This window comes from Vombatus ursinus, unplaced genomic scaffold (genome assembly GCF_900497805.2).
Source record: "Vombatus ursinus unplaced genomic scaffold, bare-nosed wombat genome assembly UNPS02014909.1, whole genome shotgun sequence".
Taxonomy (NCBI): domain Eukaryota; kingdom Metazoa; phylum Chordata; class Mammalia; order Diprotodontia; family Vombatidae; genus Vombatus; species Vombatus ursinus.
This window is the reverse complement of record NW_020954687.1, coordinates 2,569,156-2,589,691: the sequence shown is the minus strand read 5'-3', so window position 1 is coordinate 2,589,691 and position 20,536 is coordinate 2,569,156. Positions and strand designations below refer to the sequence as shown.

The following is a 20,536-nucleotide window of genomic DNA, read 5'->3' as shown; positions in this document are numbered from 1 at the left end:
ATATTTGTCTGCCTGTTGTTCCCCGGATGAGATTGTGAGGGATTGTTTTTGCCTGTTTTTGCATCCCCAGTGCCTTGATTAAATTGACATGATAGTCAATTTAATAAATACTTATTGACTCAGAGGTAGAGCCAGAAGTTTCCTGACTCCCAGTCCTGGAGTTCAGAGTCACAGGTGAATCCCTGGAAAAATAAATTAATTTTAAAAGCATTTATTAAGCATTTACTGTGTGCCAAGGACATAAAATCTCCCCAGCCTTAGACGAATGAACCCAATCATACTTAAAGGATAATCCACGTCATCTCCCTCCCCAAAGCAATTTCATGACCTCTCTCATTCCAGTGGGCAGCAACCTTGATTTAGGGGAATTCAACAAATATTTACTCATATACTAGGTGCAAGGCACTGTGTGAGTGCTGGAGATATAAAGAGAAAAAAATTCAATCTCTGTCCTCCAAAAAGAGGAAAAAACAATCAGCTATCTGAAAGTTAAATAGGACAAAGGAGAGATCCAGACAAAGTCCTCTGAAAATATGAAGAGACAATCAATGTGTTGCTATGAAAAAGAACTCCATTCTAAGTGAGAGGTTTTGTTCAATTGTTTCCAACTCTTCATGACTTCCTTAGGGGTTTTCTTGGCAAAGATGCTGGTGTGGTTTGCCAGTTTTCTTCTCCAGCTCATTTTATAGATGAGGAAACTGAGGCAAACAGAGTAAAGTGACTTACCCAGGGTCACACAGCTAGTAAGTGTCAGGTCAGATTTGAACTCAGGAAGATGAGTCTTCCTGACTTCAGGCCCAGTGCTCTGTGCACTACTATGCTACCTAGCTACCCCCATTTAGAGGATCTGAGTTTGAATTCTGACCTTGTCTATTACTCCTAAAGGGACATTGAACAAATCACTTAACCTCTTCTTATCTGCAAAAGAAGAAGGGTTGGAATAGATGATAGTTCCTTCAGCTCTAAATAATCTATCATCCTATAATGGGAGAGTAGGGAAAGAGCTGGAGAATTAGGAAGATCTGGCTACAAGTCCTACATCTGATTCACAATGGCAATGTGTCACTGGGCAAATCACTTAGCCTCTCTGGGCCACAGGGAACTTTCTAAGAACAGAGGCACATTGGTAGAAGGAACCTTACCTGGAATTCCCAATCCCAAAAGAAATCTTGTCTTGACAACAAAACCAAACAAAACTGATCTGAGAAATGAGAAACTACTTACAGCTGGGAGCAATCAGGAAAGGCTTCATTGAGAAGGCAGGATCTAAGGAAGAAAAGGATTCTGATAGATGGAGATGCGGAAGAGATATGTGGAGGTATTCTATAAAGGTCAGTTTATGCCCACACAAGGAGGTCTAAGAGGCAGCACCCAGACCAATAGCGATCAGTTTGGCCAGAACATAAGACACTCTGAAAGGAGGGAGGATAATGTCCGAAAGGTAGGTTGGCAACTGATCATTGAAGATCTGGATTACTAGGCTTCATCATAGAAGGAACTGGGAGAGGCTGATGGTTTTTTAAAATTAATTTTTTTTTTTTTTGCTGATGGTTTTTGAGAAGGGGTAACACATGGTGAGACTTCTACCTTTAAAAGATGATTTTGCTAGTTGAGTGAAGTGGATTGGAGAGGAGAAAGACTGGAGGCATGTTAATCAATCGGGAGGCCATTATAATACTCTGTACAAACAGTAATGTGGACCTAAAATGGGAGAAATACAAAGGAAGGGACTGGTAGAAAAAGATACAGAAGAAATAGAATCGACATGACTTGGCAACTGAATGGATATGGAAGATGATCTATGGGACAGTCATCTTTGACTATGGTACCTGGGTATCTGGGTACTCTGGTACTCCTAGGTACCCGGGAGGAAAGAGGTGCCATGAACAGAAATAGACCAGTTGAGAGGAAAGGCAGGTTTAGGAGGAAAAGAGAATGAATAATAATAGTTAACATTTATGTAGTGTTTACTATGTGTCAAGAATTGTGTTTACAAAATTGTATTTACAACTATTATCTCATTTGATCCTGTTATCTCCATTTTACAGATGAGGAAACTGAGATTAAGTGGTTTGCCCAGGGTCACATAGCTATTAAGTGTCTGAATCTGAATTTGAACTCAGGTTTTCCAGAGTCCAGCCACTTGGAGGTGGGGAGGGGCTCTATGTTAGTGCACCACCCAGCTGCCTTTGAATCCAATTCGAGATGTATTGTTTATGAGGTGCAAAAAGGATATCCAGGTGGAGAAGTCTAGCCGATTCAAGTCAGTGGGGGGATGGGGGTGGGGGGCTTGAGCTCAGGGGAGAAAATAGGGCTGTACATGTAGATCTGATGAACCATCCATATAGAAGTGGAAACTGAAGCCAGAGGAAGGAATGAGACCACTCTGTGAGAGAGAATAGGAGGGACACCCACATTTAGGGAAATAGAGCACAAAAATGAGGCAAAGGAAGGAGAGTTTCCATCCAATAAGTTCTTTCTAGTCTAACTTAAAGACACCTCTTATCTCTCCTTTCTTCTTCTCTCTTTTCTCTATCTCTTTCTCTCCTCCTCCTCCTCCTCCTCCTTGTCCTTCTTCTTCTTCTTCTTCTTCTTCTTCTTCTTCTTCTCTCTCTCTCTCCCTCTCTCCCCGCCCCTTTCCTCCCTCCCTCTCCCCCCCAGCATTGCATGTTAAATGCATGTACCTTTCTTCTTATCCATCCTGGTCCTCTAAATGATCCTAACTACTCTTCCATCCTCTCTGAGCCCAGATCTGCCTTCTCTTCACCCAACCCCCAAGGACTCCATATGACCTACAGATGACTCCTCATGTCATCCTAAATAGGACTCAGTGAAAGTTGTTCCAAAGAAGAGGTGGGACATCTCAGGAGAGGGAAGCTGCCCTGGGGTTGAAAGGATACTAATAAACAAGCATTTCATAAGTACCTACTCCGTCAGGCACAGTGCTAGGCAATGATGATACAAATGTAGAAAAAGAAATGATCTCTACTTTCAAGAGAACAAGAGACCCCAACACCTGGACGAGGGCCTAGGAGGTGAACTGAGGGAAGCGTCAGAAATGAGAGAAAGCTGGGGCAACAGCTAGCACAAGCTGTCAAGGGAGGAGAGAGAACCCAGGAAGAGGTCAAGAAACAGGATGTGAAAAGAGGAAATCTTGGAAGGACAAATGGAGTCCAGGGTCTCCTGGAAGCCCCTGGTCTGGAATCCTTGCCTGCAATCATTGGGATCCGCAGGCTTTCTCCAGCCCCAGCTGCCAGCACTCCTTGCCCTGTTCTCTTCCCCACTCTCCCACACATTGGGGTCATTCAGATGGCTCCTCAACCAGCTGCCTCTCTCTTCACCCAACTCCCCGCTCTGGACACAGACCAAGAGAAGAACCCAGCTGCCGGTTCCAGATGTGGACAGTGCTCCCCAGGCAGATTGGAGGGGGCTGGGGCTGGGCAGTAGAAGAGAGATGCTTTCCCCCAGCTGTGGGACCTGACTTCAGAGCCTCTTACATCACCCTCAGATGATGAAATGCTGTCAGGAGGAAGAGAGGATAAATCTCCCTCTCTCAGAATGACAGAATTGTAGGATTTAGAACCAGAAGGGACATTGGAGATCACGGAGTCCAACCTCCTCCTTCTACAGTTCTCCTGACCCTTTTCCCCTCCCCTGATCCCAATGACAGTCGCTAGGGAGAAACGAGACCGAAGGCCATTTTAATCAGGAAAGTCTCCCCTCCCCCATAGCTGTTGCCTCATCTTCTCCTTCTGACCCTCTTCTGCCTCCGCAGCATCCTGAGTCAGAGAAAAAACGCTGCCCAGAGAGAAGCCTGAGTCAGTTCATCCAACGAGGAAGTGGCTTTGGCCCAAGACCCAGTGCCCACCTTCCGCCTGACCCCAGCGTTCCTGAGCGTCACTAACCTCAGCAGAATTCCAGGCAGTCTGGACGTCAGCCCCTTCCTTCTCTGGCCACTCAGCACTGCTGGACACCAGAACGAAGATTGTAGTATAGTCTTTTCCCCCACACCTTACTCAACTTTGTGTCTTTACACCATTCAAAGTCAAACCAAAGTTGTTTTTTTATAGTTTATTTTTTTTAATTAGTTCTAAGACTTGCAAGAAGTTCTTAGTTATATTTCCCTGCTTGGCACATAGTAGGCGCTTAATAAATGTTCACTGTATCATCATGGACCCCTTTGGCAACCTGGTGAAGCTTATATATCTTTTCTCAGAATAATGTTTTAAATAAGTGAAGTAAAATACACAGGATTACAAAGGATTATATTGAAATACAGCTAAGTAGCAAAGTGGATAGAGTGCTGGGCCTGGAGTCAGGAAATCTAGCCTCAGACACTTACTAGCCATGTGACCTTGGGCAAGTCACTTAACCCTGTTTTTCTTCATCTGTAAAATGAGCTGGAGAAGGAAATGGCAAATCACTCCAGTCTTTCCCAAGAAAACCCCAAATGGGGTCACAAAGAGTCAGACATGACTGAAATGATTGAACAACATCGTTATCCAAAATTAAAAAAAAACAAATTCATGTACTCTTGGAACACACAGAGGCTGGTGTGGTGGATGGAGAACTAGTCTCAGAGCTTGGAAGACCTGGGTTAAAGTTTTGCCTACAGACTGTCTGTGTGTGACTCTGGGCAAGATTAACTTCTGGTGCTCTAAGCAGTTCTCTAAGACTATAAATCAAAGACATGCCAACCTGCATTAGGACAGGAAGTTTCCTTATCAGTCCCTACCCTCAAGGAGTTTGCCATCTGTTTGGGAGTGATGTAGCTTGTATATAAATCAGTGTTGGTGAATAGAGAGTTGGCCTGTAAGACTGGAAGAGCAGACGAAATTCAAGGTGCTGCTTCTGACACATTCACGCAACAAGACCTTGGCTAAATCACCTCATCTCTCAGTATGCCCAGGCAAAACTTTATTAATTTTTATTAGGTTTTATTTTATTTTATTTTATTTTTAGAGGGGAGGCAATGGGATTAAGTGACTTAGCCAGGGTCACACAGCTAGTAAATGTCTAAGGCTAGATTTGAACTCAAAGTTCTCCTGACTCCAGGGCTGGTGCTCTATCCACTTGGGCACCTGGGCAAGGCTTTAAACTGCTGAGTGATTACAAATCTGCATTGGTAGAAGGAGTTTCCACACTGGGAGTTCCAATTACACCAATTAAATGACAGTAATCAAAAATCAAAAAAACCCACAACTTCTAAACCTAGCAAATATTGTACTACAATGTAGAATTTGAGGGGGACAAAGAGATTTAGTTACAGAGTCCTACAATAATCTGAGGACAAAGAGATCCTTTTCAGCTGGAAGAACCACATCGGAACGCTTCATAAAAGCAATAGTACTTGAACCAGATCTAGAAGAAACAGGCCGTGATAAGGAGGGAACAAAACACTGGAAGCTACCAAGACTAAGCTTATCCCCAGCCCATCTTATTTACTTACATGTGCAAATAATGTCTGAACTTCCCCTTCCCCCAGGTTATCCCTGCCCCCACTCCATTTCCTTCACCCCAAGAAACCTTTCACTCCACTCCCATCATCCCTTGTGATTAGGACTCCAAGAACTGTGTCATCACACCTCTCCCACTAAAGAGGCATCAGAAAATAACACATAAATCAGTTAGCATTACATGCTCTGTTCGACATAGAGACCCGGAAAAGAACCTTTTATCTATGGACAACCTCTTCTCTCCCTCCATGGGGGACTGAATTTGCTCTGTGCTGCCCACAAAGCAGGGGTGGGTAGGGGTATGGAGGTCAGCTGTCTCCTTCTCCAGGTCCTAGTTTAATCTTGAAAAAGGATGGCAAACCCACCAGGCTAGCATATCCTCAGGATCTAGGACTAGCTTTTCCCCAGAACACAACAAGCATATAACAACCACCACCACCACCACCCGCCACAACAACAACATAACAGCTACTATCATTGTTGTTGTTTGTCCTTCATTCTCAAAGAGAATCATGACATCGGGAAGATGGTGCCATGACTTGAAAGTGAACTGGATTTAAGTGAGCAAGGGCTATGCAAGGTCACTAGCCTCACTTTCTCCTCTGGAGCCGTCTGGATCCAGTGGCCGAGATGTAGATCAGGATGACTACAAATTTGTAGAACTCTGTGGAAAGGGGTGGTGTCTATGACAGAATCAAAGGGGATTACTAAAATAGTGGAATTGCCTTGAAATAGCTGTAGGAATGGAAAGGGAACAAGGGCATAAAAAGCACAAAGTTCACTTATATTTTTTACTATCCCCAGTGACTTTTTGTGTAATTATGTTCTTAATTGACTTCTAATTATTTTAGGTTTTTTTTTTTTTGAGGCAATTGGGGTTAAGAGACTTGCCCAGGGTCGCACCTCTAGCATTTAAAGCTAGATTTGAACTCAGGTCCTCCTGACTCCTCCACCAGTGCTCTTATCCACTTTGCCACCTACAAGCCCCTAATTTAGTTTTAATTAGTCTGATACTAAAATGAATTTGAAAACTCTCTGTTCAAGTCCTACTTAAGGCATGAAGGTGACCCTACATTCTGAAAAACTATGCTGTTGGAATACAGACTCTGGAAAGATCTTCCAAGAAGGAAAAGCATTTAGTAAATGTATAGAGTTGGATTGTGTCTCATCTGTGAATAAGCCTTGTTAAATTTTAGAAAGGCTCTTCATTATACTGGACGTGGAATGACAATTTTTTAGCTCCAGCAATCCACAATGGTTGTCCAGGTTGGAGAAAGGTAGCAATCTGTATCAGTACCCACATTAATAAAATCAAAATTCTTTGTTTGAGGCTAAGAGAGATTACTTAGTGTTTAAGCAAGCCCTTGTTTCTAAGCCTCAGTTTCCTCATCTGCCTAATGGGGATGACAATACTTGCTATACTCATTTAGCTATGAAGAAAGTGCTTTGCAAAGCTTAAATCCCTGTAGAGGTGGGAATTATTTTAATGTCGCTCCCCAGGAATCTGGCTCAGCCCCTTCCCTTTGCTTCTCTGACCTAGGCCAAACTGGAGTTTCCTGGCTCTCTCCTCGTGCCTCATAGGAGGTCCCCTCTGACAGGGCAGAAGATGAATCACTCCCATACAAGCAGAGTAGAAGCTTCTTTGCTGGGAAATGCCTTCAGTTCACTGCTCCCACCCCGCCTTCCCATCCCGGAATCCTAAAGCAGGGTAGAAGGTAAGCTAGGGCATGGGACCAGGAGAAAGGAAACGGAAGCACCAATGGTTGAAGGTTTAAGAAAAGAAACTCGCCAGGAAACATGGAAACCCACTGGGGTCAAGACTTGGAAGCTTCTGTTGCCTCAGGCCTTTCTCCTTCCTGAGCTACTCGAGATCTAGCCACGGAGCTGGGACAGTCCAGGTCCTGCTGGCTGGAGGACANCCTTCCTGAGCTACTCGAGATCTAGCCACGGAGCTGGGACAGTCCAGGTCCTGCTGGCTGGGCAGGAGGGTTCCCAGGGGATGTGATGGCTCATCTAGCCAGACTTGGCTGCACGTGGTGGGAAATGAGCTTAAAGGGCAACAAGAAGGGGTTAGAAGAAAGTGGCTGAAAGGAACTCTCCCTTTAGGACAGCACATCCTCAGACTCTGGTTTCTGCCTCCAACCCCTCTGGTCTTCCACCTTTCTCTGTCTCCCTCGGGTGCGTCTCACCTTTTCTTTTTAAAAAGTTTTATTGACGCCTTTTATTTTTGTGCCGTCATTTCCCGATAACACCCTCCCCTCCCCCCCCACCCCCAACCTACGTCAGTCTGTGGAGCCCTCCCTTGCAACGAGGAAAAACTGTTCAAGACAAAACTGCCTTCCTGTGCCTTCGCATCCACATGGGGCTTGGAAGCCTCTCTTCTGCCCATCCTTTCTCCTCTCCTCCCTCTCTTCCAGCTTTCTTTCCTGCCCCTCTCCTCCCTCCCTGTTTGCCTGCCTTTCTCCCTCACCACAGTTTGCCTCCTCTCTCCTTCCCTACACTCCCCATGTCACATTCCTCCACATTATCACTACTTCTCTCCTACCTAGGTAGTGCAGATAGAGATCCTGAGGCCTGGAGTTAGAAAGACCTGAGCTCAAATCCAGCCTGAGAAAGTTTATTAGCTATGTGACCTTGGGCAAGTCATTTAATTTCTGTTTGCCTCAGTTTCCTTGACTGTAAAATGGGAATAGCTGGGCCATCTCCAGTAGTCCACTGGACCCAGATGGTGTGGGAGGATAAATAGAGGCTGGTGACTTTGCACAGCCCTCCCTCACTTAAATACAATTCACTTGCAGGTCATGGCATCACCTCCCTGATGTCATGGTCCTCTTCGAGAATGAAGGACAAACAACGAAAAAAATGGAGATAATAATAGCACCTACCTCGTGGGGTTCTTGTGCGGTTTGAGTGAAATCATAATTATAAAGTACCTGGCACAAAGTAAGTGCTATATGAATGTTTATTATTGTCACCTCTCTTCTTCCTTGTATTTCCCCCTTTTCCTTTCTTTCCTACATTCCTCCTCTCCTGTATTGTTTCTCTCTCAGTGCCCACAGTTCTCTTGATTGCTAAATTGATTCTTTCCAGTTTTACTTTACCAAGGTCCCTTATCTCCCTTCCTTCAACATATACCCTAAGACCCTAGCTGATTGATGATTAGAGTCTGGGTCCCGATTTATATTAAAAAGATTAGGATCCTCCCTTACAGACTCTTATGAAGATTAGAGACCTCCCTTAAGGAACTCATCAAAAGTCTCAGAACTATACTGGGTCCCCCTAAGCTGAGAAGCTGTGGGCAGCTGGGCAGATGAGAAATAGTATGGTGGGGTGAAAGAAGAAATGACTGAGGAAACAAAGATTGGAGCTCCTGGGCATATTGATTTATTAAGCAACACATGCTGACTGCTCAATAAACCAGAACCAGGCCCCCTAGGCTTTGGCACTGGACCCCAAATACAAGAGAAGACAGACTAGGGTGGCAGAAGTATTGTGATTATGGAGGGGGGGAGGGTCCCACTTGCAGCTATACTTCAAATACTACCGCAGCTACCGATAGAGATGAACAGATGCCCAAAGGGATCTCTTGGTAAAAGCCTACTCTCAACAACCCATTAGGTTGTTAGCTCTTCCTCCATTAGATTGTAAGCTCCCTGATGTCAGGGACTGTCTTTTTATTTGTATACACAGTGCTTAGCACAGTAGCTGGCATATAGTAGTGTTTTTTTTTTCTAGCTAGGCAATGGGGTTAAGTGACTTGCCCAGGGTCACACAGCTAGTAAGAGTTATGTATCCGAGGCTGGATTTGAACTCAGGTCCTCCTGAATCCCGGGTCAGTGCTTTATCCACTGCACCAGTAGTGCTTAATAAATGTTTATTGAATTGAATTGAACCTGACCAAGTGGGGCTCAGAAAGGCAACTAACCTACTCTTGCAAGTTGTGTCAAGAGAAGTTCTAACTCCCCAGTGTTCCCAGACTGACTACTCTGCTCTGACCTGAGGTTACCTCAGGCCTATAGTCATCATAACCAGAAATCTCTTCATTCCTTGTCAAGTTGTCAATGAGGATTTATTAAGCTCCATTCAATGTTGTGGAAAATGGACATTTGTCCATTTTGTTATGCTACTCTTAAATATATGCCTACAAGCCCTCCCAAATTTACATGTGAAAATCAGGGAAATAAGAATGGTAACTAGCATCTTAAAATTTACAAAGCACTTTACAAACATAATCTCATTTTAATCCTTACAACAACCTTGGGAGATAGGTGCTATTATTATCTTCATTTTACAGATGAGGAAACTGAGACAAACAGAAATCAAGTGACTACCTCAGGGATGGACAGCTAGTTTAATGTCTGAGGCAGGATTTGTACTGAAGTCTTCCAGACTCCAGATCCATCACTCTATCCACTGTGCCACCCAGCTGCTTTAGTATAATGGAAAGAGCAAGAGCACTAGATTTAGACTCAGGAAATCTAGATTCAAATCCCAGATCAAACCATACTCATTCATTGTGTGACCTTGGGCAAGCCACTTAGCCCTTGTGTGCCTCAGTTTCCTCATCTGCAAAATGAGAGTATAGAACTAGATGGTCTCAAAGGTCCATTTAAAGGTCACTAAAATTTTGTGGTCTGTGATCCTATAGATCTCTGATGGTACTGGGCTGAAGATTTATGCTCCCAATCCCCAGTTTAGCCCCACTTCCTCTGCAGCCAGAACAGGGGGAGGGGGAGAAGGCAAGGCTCTCCCACAAAGGAAACCAGACTTTGTTATAAATAGCAAGGAAGGGAAAATAGCTGCTACAGATCACAAACACCCAACCAGCCTCAGGGGTTATTTTTAGTTCCAAATGTTAACGAGGGTTTAATTAGTCCTCTGTACAATCTAAAAAATTGAATTTCAAACCACCATGCTATCCCTGAAACCCTTTCCAGGCGCAGGGGTTTGGCTAAAGGTAGAAGGTAGGGACAAAGACCATTGTGTAGTGTCATAAATGTCAGAGTGGGAAGGGGGCATCCTCTAAGAGCATCTAATAATCCAGGAATTCTGCAGCTGGGGAATGTGGTAGATTTCGAGGAGTCCTTGAATTTCTATGGGAAAGACATTACATCTTTATTTTCGCTGATCTTTAACTGAAATTTAGCATTTCCTTCAACAATGAATGGAGGGAACAAATATTCTGAAAAGAGAGGCACAGGCTTCACCAGTCTTCTGAAGGAGCCCAAGAAACAAAAAGGTAAAGAAATCCTGATCTAATTTCCTCATTTGATAGATGAAGAGTTGTTGATCAGTTATTTCAGTCTTGTCCAATGCTTCATGAACCCATTTGGGGTTTGCTTGGCAAAGATACTGGAGTGGTTTGCCATTTGCTTCTCTAGCTCATTTTACAGATGAGGAAACTGAGGCAAACAGGGTTAAGTGACTTCCCCAGGGTTCCACAGCTAGTGAGTGTCTGAGGCTGGATTTGAACTCAGGAAGAGGAGTCTTTCTCACTCCAGGCTTGGTGTTCTATCCACTGTACCACCTAGCAAGGTAGAGCAAGGTGACCAGCAAGACCACAAGGGGCTTTTTGCTGAGCTGGGACTGATACCCAAGACTAACTCTCAGTCTAGCAATCTTTCTACTACAGGTCACCAAGTCTTAGAGGCAAGAGATCAGCTCTCATCCTATCTCTTCTATTTCTTCCCATCCATTACCTCATGTCCTACAACCAGGGCCTGAACTCAGTAGTATCTTGAGTTCAAAGACTTTTAACTAACCACGTAACCATGGGTAAGTCACCTCACCTCTCTGCCTCAGTTTCCTAAACTGAAAAGAGGATAATTGTTTCCATCCTCCTAGTGAGGATCAAATGAAGTATTTTTTTTAAATATATAAAATCTTGTTAAAACCATTTAACACCCTTTAGGTCTTCAAATACAATTACTATATAAATATAACACCAAAGACAATATTTTCATTAAACAGATTGGCTAAATGGATAGGAACTCTTTAATATATCTGCACATGGGCTTCTTCAATCAACAGAATTTATTATATCCACATCAGATTATAATAATGTTTATTAAAATGTGGTTTTGTTTGTACCACTACTGCACAAATAGCTATACATACATGTGTGTGCATACATACATATGTGTATCACAGTATCATAGATTTAGAGCTGGAAGGGACGTCAGAGGCCATGTAATCCTATCCTCTTATTTTACAGGAGAGGAAACTGAAGACCAAGGAGATTAAATGACTTGCCCAAAGCTACATTAGTAGTGTTAGTGTTGCGCAGGTTAGATCTGAACCCGGATTTCTCTTTCCAGAATTAAATAAGGTATTCCTAAAGCTATTAACAGATTTCCACCACTTAGTAGGTGCTTAATAAATGCTAGTTTTCTTCCTTCCAGTACACATGGAACTGGTGACCAGAGAGAGTTGCTCTAGTTGAAAGAGTTACAGAGGATGGTGATGTGGCAAGGAAAAATGCAAAGATACATCGAGGCAAGTTTTCTGGGCAAGATAACAGTTTATTAGCAGTGATGTGTCTAACTGAATAAAATGGGTCACTGGCTACCTCAGCAAAGCCAGGGATCTGAGCATGACCAATTTATTGTTGTTGTTTGTCCTTTCTTCTCAAAGAGGGTCTTGACATCAGGAAGATGGTGCCATGACTTGCAAGTCAATTGGATCACAGTGAGTCAGGAGGGCTGTGCAAAGTAACCAGCCGCTTTCTCCTCCAGAGCCAAATGCGTCTAGTGGCAAGCTATAGAACAGGATGACTGGAGATGGCCCCCTGGATCAATTTATTAGATAGGCCAGCAATAACCAATAAATTGGGTCAATGGACTCTTCCAGAACCCTGAGTGAGGGCCCACAGGGCCTTTTTCTTTTTTAATTGGCCTGCGTATTTATTAAAGACAAAACCTTACACAGCATATTAAAAAAATTTTTTTCTTAGCTTACACGAAAGTCTTCTGACACTGAGAATGAAAAAAAAAGCCATCACCCAAGCACACAGAAAAAGTTAAAAAAAAAAAGAAAGAAAAAGAAAAAACAACAAAACCCAAACCAGTCTAGATGGGCTTAATCTTGAAATGCAAGCCGATAAGACTGAAGACTAGACACTTCAGGTCCTGGACCAGGTAATAAAACACCCGCATACCTTCGGGATCCTTGGACCGGTTCACCTCAATAAGGGACCCAATTTTGGATGTGGTAAAAGAAATGTGTTCGTCTCCAGTCACGATCTCAAGTTCCTGACGGCCCACCCTGTCAGGTGGGGGCCACAAAGCGTCGTCTTCTTTTGTTACTTCGCTGTCGTCGATGATTCTCTTGAGTTCGTCCATCACGCTCCTATGGACATAAGCCTCTTTTCTTATCATCCCGTCGTTTTTGTAATTGCTGTTGTTGACATACCTCAGTTTCCCGTCCGGCCGAAACTCGAACTCCAGGAACTCGTGGCCGAACTTGCCCATGTGCCCCACGTAGTAGCGCAGGTAAAAGTCGCTGGCCATGGTCGAGCCAAGCTGGGCCTGAACCTATCCGACTGGAGAGGGATCGCCTCCACCAACCTGAGCCGCACCACGGACCGGGCCTTTGAAACCGAGTCGGGTCTTCCTTCCGATGGGCTGCGTAAGAGTTAACTCGGCTCTTACCTGTCCGACTCGAGGGATGAGGGGCAGCACAATCGCCTCCACCAACCTGACCAGCACCACTGACCTGGCCTTTGAAACCGCGTCGGGTCTTCCTTCCGATGGGCTGCGTAATGAGTTAACCCAGCTCTTCCCTGTAGCACTTGAGGAGGGATGAGGGAGCGCACAATCGCCTCCACCAACCTGACCAGCAGCACCGACCCGGCCTTTTAAACCGCATGGGGTCTGCCTTCTGATGGGCTGCGTAAGTGTTAACTCAGCTCTTCCCTATTACGTCCTCTTTGGGAAATGGGAGTAATCCTCAGGTGATAAGATTAGTCTGCTGCTGGGGAAAGTGGGTTGGCCTTCAGGTGTGGCTGATCACATTCTTCTCGGACCATCAAGGAATGCTAATTGCTTTATATGGGCCTCAGCTGCCTCCTGGAATCTTGGCCAGAAAAATCAGGACCACCCCAAACGAGATCTCTTCTCTCCCTCCCCCTCATCTTTTAGGGCAGCTAGGTGATAGAGCGAGTAGAATGCCAGGCCTTGAGTCAGGAAGACTCCTCTACCTGAGTTGAAATCTAGCCTCAGACACTCACTAGCTTCGTGACCTTGGGCAAGTCACTTAACTGTGTGCCTCATTTTCCTCATTTGTAAAATTAAAAAAAAAACATTCCTGTATCTTTGCCAAGAACACCCCAAATGAGGTCAGGAAGAGTCAGACTGAATCATTTTACAGATGAGGAACTGAGGCAAACAGGGTTAAGTGACTTGTCCAGGGTCACTAGTAAATGTCTGAGGCCAGATATGACCTCAGAAAGATGAATCTTCCTGACTCTAGTTGGGAGGCACTCTACAAATCAAATCAAATCAATCACTGAGCAAACTTTATTGGTCAGTCAGTGAGTCAATAAGTATTTTACTATGTGCTAGGCACTGTGCTAAACTGGGGATACAAAGAAAGGCCTAAAACAGTACTTGCCCTCAAGGAGTTCACAATCTAATGGGAGAGAATACATGAAAACCATTGAGTACAAACAAGACACACCCAGAGTGAATAGGAGGAAGGTACTAGCATGAAGGGGGATCAGGAAAGGCTTCTTATAGAAGGTGAGATTTTAGGGGGATTTGAAGGATGCCAGGGAAACCAGAGACAGAGATGAGGACAGAGAGCATTCCAGGCATGGGTAACTGCAAATTAAATTGTCCAGTATATGAACTCCAGAGTTTGGATATGAAAGTGTCTTGTTCCAGGAACATAAAGGAGGCTGGTGCCACTGGATTTCAGAGTACATGGGGGAAGTAGAGTATTAGAAGACAAAGAAAGGGAAGAGGGGCCCAAGCTGTAAAGGAATTTCAGTGTCAAACAGGGTTTTGTATTTGATCCTGGAGGTGATAGGGAGCCCCTGGAGTTTACTGAATGGGAATGGTGGAATATGACATGGTCTCACCAGCACTTTAGGAAGATTATTTTGACAACTGAGTGGAGGATGGACTGGAGTGAGGAACAGTTTGAAGCAGGGAGACCAACCAGCAGGCTGTTTGAATAGTCCTGGGTGAAGTGGTGAGGGCTTGCACTGGGATGGTGGCAATGTCTGAGCAGAGAAGGGGGCACATACAGGAGATTTTCTGAAGGTAAAATGACAGGTAATGGTAATGGATTGGATATGGGGAGTGAGAAAGAGTGAAGAATTGAGGATGACAACTAGGTTTCAAGCCTAGGTAGCTGGGGGGATGGTGCTACCCTCAAGAGTCACCATTTCCTCTTCAGGAAGGGGATAGGATTTTGGGGGAAAGATAATGAGTTCAATTTTTAACAGGTTGAGTTAAAGATGGCTGTGAGATATCAACTTTGAAATGTCTAATAGGTGATTGGAGATACCAATCTGGAGGTTAGGAGAGAGACTAGGGTTGGATAAGTAGATCCTAAAATCATCACCATAGAGATGTGACCCTGGGCAGGTCACTTCACCCTGTTTGTCTCAGTTTCCTCTTCTGTAAAATGAGCTGAAAAAGGGAAGTGGCAAACCACTCCAGTATCTCTGCCACTCCCACCCAAAGGGGTAAGAAGAGTTGGATACGACTAAACAACAACAACAAATTGATCCTCATAACAACCCTGGGAGGTAGGTATTGTCATTATCCTCATTTTACAGATAAGAAAATTGAGGCATACTATGGTTAAGTGACTTGCCCAAGGTCACACAGCTAGCAAATCTCTGAGGCTGGATTTGAACTCCAGTCTTCTTGACTCCAAGTCCAGTGTTCTATCACCTAGCTGCCTCTAGGTAGTTGAGGCATTCTAGGTAACCAAGGGAAAACATTGTCAAAAAATCTAAGAGAAGAATGTCCAGGAGAAGAGAATAGTTAACAGCATCCAGCGCCGTAGCTCTGTATCCAAAAGGATAAGGATTGAGAAAAGACCATCAGAGCTGGCGTTTAAGGGATCATTGGTAACTTTGGAGAGAGCAATTTCAGTAGCCTGATGAGATCTGAACCTGGGGATCTACCCAGCCAGCTTCTCATTCCTTTGGGGCCAGTGTGTCAGCTTTGGAGCTCTCTACTGTCCCTTGCCTTTGCTACTTGCCGCTATTGGGTATACGCTTAAATCCACTGTGTGTCTCATTTGGGAGGGTTAGTAGTATTCTACCTTTGATATAATCAGCACCACATTTTCCTAAACAGACCCATCTGGAAGATTGCACCATCCTTAAGAAATCCTTCCATTTGATTTTTGCACTGGACACGTACCTGTATGACAGTGATAAATGACTTTGGTAGATGTATGATTTGTTTTACGTGTGCGTATTAGAGTCTAGATATTAGAACCAGAGACTCCTTCAATGAAATTACTTTCACTGTATCTATCAAAGAATCTTGAGTGATTTTGACATGTCATGGGGGAGACACCTGGTTGCAAGAAAGTTTTTAAGGTTGTGTTTTGATCTACCTAATCAAATACTTCAAAAAAATTTTTTTTTTGCTTTTTGGTGAGGCAATCAGGGTTAAATGACTTGCCCAGGGTATCTGTGTCATGTCTGAGGTTGGATTTGAACTCAGGTCCTCCAGACTCCAGGGTTATTGCTTTATCCACTGTGCCACCTAGCTGCCCCCCCCCCCCCCCATTTTTTTTTTTTACAAGGAACAAACTAAGCGGAGTAAGATCTTTGAGTCAGTTGTGTGACTGAGATGTGGTCTGCTAGAAAATATTGTTTGTGAAAACCTGCCTGTTTCTCTTTCCTTTTTTCATCAAAGATATTATCAATTCATGTATAGATTATCCTCATAAAGAAGTTTTTTATTGATAAAGAAAGTAGCTATGTGGGTCAGTAGTTACTGATAACTTCTAAATCACCTTTTTTTCCTCATGATTTTTCTAAGTCATTCAATAGCTCATCCTCTTTCAGATGTCGTGAAAACTGATCCCTCAAAATTGTGTCACCCTCAGCACAAATTTTCTCTTAGCGTATTTGCTCTGGTCCAGCTGCCCTTCTAGTCCTTCTGTCCTTTCATGTTTTTCCTCCTTTTTGAGGGGCACGTTAGAGACTGAGATGTTAGCATCCAGAAGGAGTGATTCCACTATCACTGAGATTTCAATTCAGTTCAACAAATGTGTTGCTTACTATGTTCATAACATTGTATCACATGGGAGTTGGGGGGGGGGGGTTACAAAAACAAAACCAAAAAAGAAATAGTCCCTGTCCTCTAGGAGCTGACATTCTTTCGGGCAGAGCAATAAAGAACATACCTCGTTAGAGAAATGATGACAGATCTGTTTTGTTTATTTGTCATCTTCCTTCTAGTTTGATCTTTAAATGTTCTTGGGCTCACTTGGTTTAACTGAGACTCATGCCAAGCTCTCTGTAAATGTCTTTGTCTCTCTCACGCTTTTTGCTGTTTTATGAGGCAGAGATTACTCATAATCTACCACCCTTCTTTGTAAAGTTCTGCAAAACTCCCAGGGTTGTTGTGAGGATAAAAAAAGATAGTATTTGTAAAGACTTAGTAAACCTTAGCTATTGTTATTGCTATAATAAAATTGTATATAATAATTATATATACCCTAATAATAATAATTATTATTATTATTAAATGGGCATTGCCCTTGGCTGCTAATAAAGGAGAAGGGAAGGATATTCTCCTCTACTAACTGTGCAAAGTTGCTTTGCCTCTACCAGCTTCAGTTTTTCCATCAGTAAAATAGAGATAATACTATTTGTGCTATGTACTTCACCTTGTTTTGCTTTTTGGGTGAGGCAATGGGGTTATTTAACTTACCCAGGGTCACACAGCTAGTAAGTATCAAGTGTTTGGTCTGAGATCGGATTTGAACTCAGGTCTTCCTGACTCCAGGGCCAGTGCTCTATCCACTGCACCACCTAGCTCCCCCTGTACTTTTACCTTGTTATTGAGAGGAAAGCAACTAACAAGCTATGAAGGGTTATATAAATATGAGTTATCATTCTTCTTTTTTTTTAAGGGGGAAGCCCAGCTTTTGTTTTTGGTATGCTAAGGGGAAGAAACGGGTTATACATGTATAAAGGGGGCTTGGCTAGTGGGGGTCCAGTCCTCAGAGCATGTGCAATTGTCTCTTCTTGGTGCTAACTCAAAGGGGTAGGTTTTCTGAGCCAGTCTTTAGAAGTACATCATGCTACTTTTATCACTACCTGGAGGCTTGTCATGCTTCCCGCCTCACTCACCACTGAGAGAGAGATAGTTTGTGCTTTTATTTCTGGCTCAGTAGCCAATTAAAAGGCTTTTCTTCACCATGAAGTAAGAAGATAGGATGCGTTCACAGACTGTCTAAGCATTTTCCAAATCAGGGACAGGACCCTTTATTACATATCATCACACACTTGCAGAAGCAGGCTCACAAAACCTTTCATGTGTGTTGGCAGCAGGCAGAGAGAGACTCCCGGGCATGCTCTGAGGTCTGGATTGTCTTTGGCCAGTCCCCAGCACATACACGCATGCAGAATCATGAACTGACGGAAGAACAGAAGGGTTACTTGGTAGCTCAGGGGTGACTGATTCACAGTAGAAGGGGGAAAAAGGCTGGTGAGGGTGGCAGTTTTGAGAGTTCACCTCCTTCCTGCCTTGCATCATTTTTGTTACCCATCCCCACCCTGCCCCAATCTCCTTGGAGGCTAAGGAGAACAGGCATGGTCCTTAACCTTCTTTCTAACCTCTGGCCTGTCCTTGCTATTCTCCAGGGACTGACTAAGAACCGTGCAGTGACCCCTACCCTGGTTAACCAGAGGTGAGAGGAGGGAGCTGCGTTTCAGGCTCTCCCCCAGCCCCCACTGGGATGCTTGCCTGATGCGGGGGAGAAAGCCCCAGTGTTCTGCAGCTTCCAGCCTTGGCCACCTGTTCCAGAGGCTGAGAAAGCAGGAAAGAGGGCCCCTTTGTTTAACTCAGATTTTGACATGATCCCTGGGAACTGAGAGGGTGTGCATGGGGTCTTGTTAACCCTTTAGGCTGTCCAGACGGTAAAGAGATTGGTGAACATCTGCCTGAGAATCTTTAAAACCCCTCCAGGAAAAGCTGCCCAATTCTCTCTCCTATCAATTGTTTAGGGAACAGGACCTGGGATGGGTATTGGTTTTTGAGATTAATATAGCAACATGCCTAGCAACTCCTGCTGTGGTGTAATTCCTCTCAGTCAAGATGGAAGTGGGGATGGGATGGACAGACATTTGTCTTGGTTAAGTGCTTAGAGATCTAAGTACCCACTCACATCAGAACAACATTAAACCACTTCACACAATCTCTTCAGGGACAGGTGATCTGCTTCTGTTCCTTGTAACCAATGCTATCATCTTCAAAGCATGGGAAACTAGATTTCACCCCTCACCCAGCTGCATGCTAAGGATGGGGGCAGGGCAAGTAATTTGAGTCTGCCCAACTGAAGGGGCTTTCCATCCAGGGATAGAAAGAGGGGAGATCTCAAATCTAGAAAGTGCTCTGTAAATCTCAAAGAAACATATAACTATGAGGTCTCACTATTAGAAAAAGAAATGAGGAGAACTAGAAAGTGGAGGAATTGTAAATAGAGACACAGAAAGATAAAAGGAAGAACTTAGAGAAAGAGAAAGAAAAAAGATGGTGAGAGAGAGAGATGCAGAGGCTTGTCAGAGGAAGAGAGGAAATGGAAGACTGAAGAGCGATCAGAGTCCCACTCAGCTTTACAAAATGTTTTTCCCCAGAGTCCAATGAAGGGGAATCATTATCATTTTACAGATGAGGAAACTAATCATCAGAGAGGTTTAAATTGCCAAGGTCCAGTTCATGCAACTCACACAACTCGGGGTTGAGCTCAGATCTTTTGACTCCAAAGTTTGGCATTTTTCCATTTACTTATGTTCATTCTCCTTAGTTTCCTCTGATCCCCAGAGCTGGAAGTGGGCTTTCTCTCACCTGATTTCCTGACAGTCTATATATAGTCTTCTAATAAACTTGTATTCTAATTTTATATTTATTGATGTGCATGTCTTATTTCTCCTGACACATTTCAAACTTTCTGAGGTTGGGTCATGTCATATTATGTCTCTTCTAACAGTCAGTCAGTCAATCAATTACACAAGCATTTATTAAACACTTAGGAGTCAGGCTCTATACTAAGTACTGAGGACACAAAGGAGGGCAAAAACAATGTCCCCAACCTCAAGGAATTCACATGCTACCTGGAGAAACAACATGCAAAAAATTGTCTGTACAAGATACATACAGTGTAAGTGGAAGATAAGCTCTGACACTAGCAGTGGTGGGGGAAATCAGGAAAGGCCTGAAGAAGACAGAATTTCAGCGGAGCCTCTAAGGAAGCCAGGAGCTGGAGGTGAAGAGGGAGAGCTTTCCAGGCATGAGGACAACCAGTGAAAAGGCAGGGGGTCTGGGACATGAGCTCCCTGTGTGAGAAACAACGAATGAGGAGGCCAATGTCTCTTCATGGTTAAAAAAAAAAAGTGTAAGACTGGAAAGGTAGGGAGAGAACATGTTGTGAAGGGCTTTATAAACAGAATAGCGGATTTTATCATTGATCCTGGAGGTAACAGGGAGTGTATTGATTGGGGAATGTGTGTCTGTGTGTGTGTGTGTGTGTGTGTGTGTGATTGTCACCACTTAACTTCAGAGAAGGCACCTTGGCAGCTGAAGTTGAGGATGGAAAGCAGAGAGGAAGAAACTTGAGGCAGGAAGACCAACTGGAAAGTTATTGACATAGTCAGTTGTGGGATACAGAGGACTTGCACCAGGACGTGAGCGGAGAGGAGATGTATTCGAGAGATGTTATGAGGGTAGAAGGGAAAAGATTTACACTGCTCATAGTAAATATTTAACAAATACTTTTTAAAACAAATAAAAAGGCAGAAAGGAAAAACAGAGAGGGGAAGAAGGAAAGAAGGAAAAAGAACCGAATGAATCAGAAGCTTCTATCTGGCTGAGCGCCCCTCAGCA

The 20,536-nt window shown here is 43.8% G+C and overlaps 1 pseudogene; it reads right to left on the bottom strand.

Moving 5' to 3' along the window:
- Positions 1-12,523: 12,523 nt before the first annotated feature.
- Positions 12,524-12,964, bottom strand: LOC114029008 (annotated as a pseudogene).
- Between the last annotated feature and the right edge of the window lie 7,572 nt (positions 12,965-20,536).